This window comes from Phocoena sinus, chromosome 16, assembly GCF_008692025.1.
Source record: "Phocoena sinus isolate mPhoSin1 chromosome 16, mPhoSin1.pri, whole genome shotgun sequence".
In the NCBI taxonomy this organism is placed as follows: domain Eukaryota; kingdom Metazoa; phylum Chordata; class Mammalia; order Artiodactyla; family Phocoenidae; genus Phocoena; species Phocoena sinus.
Genome location: NC_045778.1, coordinates 49693725 through 49699451, shown reverse-complemented (window position 1 = coordinate 49699451; position 5727 = coordinate 49693725).

Genomic DNA, 5727 nt, shown 5'->3' with positions numbered 1-5727 from the left:
CACTATTTTATCTTTCACGTCACTTATCCGTTCTTCTGCCTCAGTTATTCTGCTATTGATTCCTTCTAGAGAATTTTAAATTTCATTTATTGTGTTGTTCATCATTTCTTTTTTTGCTCTTTAGTTCTTCTAGGTCCTTGTTAAACGTTTCTTGTATTTTCTCCATTCTATTTCCAAGATCTTGGATCATCTTTACTAACATTACTCTGAATTCTTTTTCAGGTAGGCTGCCTATTTTCTCTTCAGTTGTTAGGTCTGGTGGGTTTTTATCTTGCTCCTTCATCTGCTGTGTGTTTCTCTGTCTTCTTATTTTGCTTCACTTACTGTGTTTGGGGTCTCACAGCTATGAACCTTCTTAGCTCCTGTTGTTTCTGGTGTCTGCCCCCAGTGGCTAAGGTTGGTTCAGTGGGTTGTGTAGGTTTCCTGGTGGAGCGCAGTGGTGCCTGTGTTTTGGTGGATGAGGCTGGATCTTGTCTTTTTGGTGGGCAGGACCGCATCTGGTGGTGTGCTTTGGGGTGTCTGTGAACTTATTATGATTTTAGGCAGTCTCTGTGCTAATGGGTGGGGTTGTGTTCCTGTCTTGCTACTTGTTTGGCATAGAGTATACAGCACTGTAGCTTGCTGGTCATTGGGTGGATCTGGGTCATAGCATTGAGATGGAGATTTCTGGGAGAGCTTTTGCTATTTGATATTACATGGAGCTGGGAGGTCTCTGGTGGACCAATGTCCTGAACTCGGCTCTCCCACCTCAGAGGCACAGGCCAGACACCCGGCTGGAGCACCAAGGCTCTGTCAGCCACATGGCTCAGAAGAAAAGGGAGAAAAAAGAAAGAAACAAATAAAATAAAATAAATGTTATTAAAATAAAAAATAATTATTAAAAATTAAAAAGTAATTAAACAGAGAAAAAAGAAAGAAGAGAGCAACCAAATGAAAAAACAAATCAACCAATGACAACAAGTGCTAAAAACTATACTAAAGCAAACAAACAAATAAGAAAAAATGGACAGACAGAACCCTAGGACAAATGGTAAAAGCAAAGCTATACAGACAAAATCACACAAAGAAGTATACACATACACACTCATATAAAGAGGAAAAGGAACAATATACGTATATCGTTGCTCCCAAAGTCCACTGCCTCAATTTTGTGATGATTCATTGTCTATTCAGGTATTCCAGAGATGCAGGGTACATCAAGTTGATTATGGAGATTTAATCTGGTGCTCCTGAGGCTGCTGGGAGAGATTTCCCTTTCTCTTCTTTTTTTGCACATCTGCTGGGGTTAAGCATTGGATTTGGACCCGCCTCTGTGTGTAGGTCGCCTAAGGGCGTCTGTTCCAGCCCAGACAAGATGAGGTTAAAGTAGCAGCTGATTGGAGGCTCTGGCTCACTCAGGCCAGGGAGAGGGAGTGGTACGGAATGCGGGGCGAGCCTGCAGCAGCAGAGGCCAATGTGATGTTGCAACAGCCTGAGGCATGCCGTGTGCTCTCCCTGGGAAGTTGTCCCTGGATCATGGGACCCTGGCAGTGGCTGGCTGCCCAGGCTCCCAGGAGGGGTGGTGTGGATAGTGACCTGTGCTTGCACACAGGCTTCCTGGTGGCTGCAGCTGCAGCCTTAGCATCTCATGCCAGTCTCTGGGGTCTGCACTGATAGCCGTGGCTCACGCTGGTCTCTGGAGCTCATTTAGGTGGTGCTCTGAATCCCTTCTCCTCACGCACCAGGAAACAATGGTCTCTTGCCTCTTAGGCAGGTCCAGAGTTTTCCCCAGACTCCCTCCTGGCTAGCTGTGGTGCACTAGCCCCCTTCAGGCTGTGTTCACGCAGTCAACCCCAGTCCTCTCCCTGGGATCTGACCTCCGAAGCCGGAGCCTCAGCTCCCAGCCCCCTCCTGTCCCGGCGGGTGAGCAGACAAGCCTCTCAGGCTGGTGAGTGCTGGTCAGCACCGATCCTCTGTGTGGGAATCTCTCTGCTTTGCCCTCTGCACCCCTGTTGCTGTGCTCTCCCCCGTGGCTCCAAAGCTTCCTCCCACATCACCCCACCACCTCCCATCTCTTCCAATGAAGGGGCTTTCTAGCGTGTGGAAACTTTTCCTCCCTCACAGCTCCCTCCCAGTGGTGCAGGTCCCGTTCTTATTTGTCTGTTTTTTCTGTTTTCTTTTGCCCTACCCATGTATGTGGGGAGTTTCTTACCTTTTGAGAAGTCTGAGGTCTTCTGCCAGCGTTCAGTAGGTGTTCTGTAGGAGTTGTTCCACATGTAGGTCTATTTCTGATGTATTTGGGGGAGGAAGTTCATCTGCACGTCTTACTCTTCCGGCATCTTGGAGGTCTCCCTCAAAATCTTATTTATTTACCCATCTAGTTACCATTTCCGAAGCTCTCCTTTGTATACACCCATATTTCCATCTGGTATAATTTTCCTTGATTTTTCTTGTAGTGTGGGTGCACTGGTGATGAATTCCTTCAGCTTCTTTATTTCTGAAAACAGTTTTATTTCACTTTTGTTTTTGAAAGGTATTTTCTCTGGGTATAGAATTCTAGGTTGATGTTTTTTTCAGGTAATTTAAAGATGTTTCTCCATTGTCTTCTCACTCACATTATTTCTGATGAGAAATCTACTGTTATCTTTTCCTTTGTCCCCCTGATTTTCTCTGCATCAGTGATATTGAACAGTTTGATTTCATGACCCTTGGTGTACTTTTTAAAAATATTTTTTGTGCTTAGGGTTTGACGATGTTCTTGGATTTGTGGATTTATAATTTCCATCAAATGTGGAAATTTGGGGTCATTATCCTCAAATATTTTTCTGTCCCACCTGTCCTTTGGGGACTCCAATTACACTTATATTAACATATTTGAATATATATATATTATATTTGAAGTTTCCCACAGCTCATTGATGCTCTGTTCATTTTAAAATTCTCTTTTTGTTCTGTTTCATATTGAATAGTTTCTATTGTTCTGTCTTCAAATTCACTAATTTTTTCTTCTGCAACATCTAAATTGCCATTATTTCCAACCAAAGTATTTTTCATCTCACACATTGTAGTTTTCATCTTTAGAAGCTGAACTGGAGTTTTAAAATATATATATATTCTAAGCCTTTATTTAACTTTTTGAACATATGGAATGTAGTTAAAATAGCTGTTTTAATGTCCTTGTCTGCTAATTCTAACATCTGTGTCAGCTCTAGGTTGATTTTAATTAATTGTTTTTTCTCCTCATTAAGAGCCATATTTTCCTGCTTCTTTTCATGCTTGGTAGTTTTTCACTGGATGCCAGACACTGTGAGTTTTACTTTATTGGGTACTGAATATTTTTGTATTCCTATAAATATTCTTGACCTTTTTTCCTGAGACCCAGTTAAGTTATTTAGAAATATTTTGATCCTTTTGAGTCTTGCTTTTAAGATTTGGCAGGACTGGAGCAGAGACCAGTTGAGGGCTAATTTTTCCCCGCTACAGAAATAAGTCCTTTCTGGGTACTTTACCCAATGTTCCATGAATAATGAGGTTGTCCAGTCTGGCTTGTGGGAACAGGTACTATTCCTAGCTGTATGTGATTGTTGGGCAGTATTACCTCTAATTCTTTTGCGTGTTTCTCTCCTAGCCTCATGCAGTTTTTTCACATGCATGCACTGATCATTACTCAGCTGAATACTCAGAGGGGACTCTCTGAAGATGTTCAGAGTGCTCTCTGCATGCTGCTTCCTCCTCCCCAGTAAGCAGTCCTGCAAACTCCAGCTGCCTTGGTCTCTCAGACTCTCAGCCACATCCCTCAACTCAAGGATGTGAGTTAAGGGATGTGTTTCCTCACCACTGCACTGCAACCTGTGAAATTGCTCAACTCAGTGAGCCACGGCAATCCTAGTGTTCATCTTGTTTGTTTCCCAGCTCTCACAAATCCCTTACCGCCTGGTGTTTAGTGTCTTGAAAACTGTTATTTCATATACTCTGTCCAGTTTTTGTTTAATGTGGGAGAGTAAATCTGGTCCCTGTTACTCCATCTTGGCTAGAATCAGAAGTGCCAATCTAATCTTAAAATATTTCCAAGACACAGTTATGAGGGAGTATGCATGACTATGAATTTTCCAATGTAAAGGTCTCAAGGAGCCCTTGGCAGTCTTCTGTGGGGGAGACAACTAAAGACAACCTTACTCCCAGAGGACTCAGTTTCCCCATATAAGCCATCACTCTTTTGTGCTCATTCTGAGCTGGGCCTGGATGAAAGTGGTGCCCCAGCTGAGCTGCTGCTATATTTAGAAAAGGCAAATTACTGTAGATTTACTCTCTACTACCCACCTTGGGAATTTAAAGGGAATGATCATATCCAAAACTATCAGACAACTTTGATCAGCAAAGTTCCAAGTCATCCTGATGTATTGAACTATAAGGATCGGAAATTCATAGGCTTCTGAGCCAAAATGAGATTCACATTTGATATAAGTAAGAATTAGCCTGTGATTCTGCAGTTTTGTTTACTGACCTGGTGCCTCCTGCAAAAATAGAAATGTCAGTGCCTGGCAGTGGTGGAGCATGCCAACTGGTATTGTGACCCAAAGGACCAATAAGGCACTGGCTGCACAGCCAGCTGGCAGGCTGCCATTACCAATGGGAAAATCATTCCTCTGTGATAAGACAGCGACAAATGCTTTCCCTGTGGCTGTGATTAAAGCGGGCTCTGCATTATGACAACAGTGCTTCAAGCTTCACATAGCAGTCATTTTTGCTAAATATTCATATGCTTATTTATACTCTCCCAGGCCTTGTCTGAAATCAGGGAGTTTAAAATTTCAGGCACAAACTATTTCCCTTTTGGGGAAGAAAAATTAGTGGACACAGGAATAGAAGGGTACATTTAGGAGCTGAGAAAGCGGGGGGGGGGGGGGGGGGGGAATAGAATCATAGATGATTCTGTAATCAGTCTGTAGAAGAACTGTGTATTTCCTCTGCATGCTTGGTAGAAGGGAGTTGCTAGTTGTGGACGGCATGTAAAAATGTAAGCTCCAATTCCAGGGGGACTATATTTTTCCTAACCCAGTAACTCATAAATGTGTTTTGAAAGAATGCATAAATGAATGAATAATCTATAAAAATGGTGCAATGTCCTCTGGGCAGAGACTAAATATTGTCTTTGTAACCATAGTATCTAAGAAGAGTTCTTGGCACATAGAAGGAACTCAAATACATGTTTTTGGATTAGTTAATGAGTGATAAAATGAAGGGAGGAAGGGAGAGAGGGAGGAAGGGAAGGAGGAAGGAAAGAAGGAAGGAAGGAAGGAAGGAAGGAAATAAGGAAGGAAAGAAGGAAGGAAAGAAGGAAGGAAAGAAGGAAGGAAAGAAGGAAGGAAGGAAGGAAGTGGTTTGAGAACAGACAGCTGGCCTGGCCACCCCACTTCCCAGGAAAAGTGCACCTGGCTGCCAGGAAGCAGCTTTGTTTGTCTTCTACAGGTGTTTATTACACCTGCTTTGGGGCCATTAAATTTCAGACCCTTATGGTGAGCCTCTCCACAATTTGTTAGCCCTTCATAACTTATAAAACATCTGAAGGGTTTGTAGGTGGTACTGGTCACTAGGAAAACTCAGTATTTTACCTTGGGAGGGACCTCTACCCTCTGAGCTGGCCTTCTGATTCTGTCACCCCAGCCCCTCTTGTACCCTCCCCTAGATGGGGATGGGGTGTATGTGTATTAGAGGGAGAGGGAAAGAGGGAGGGAGGGAGGGACGAAG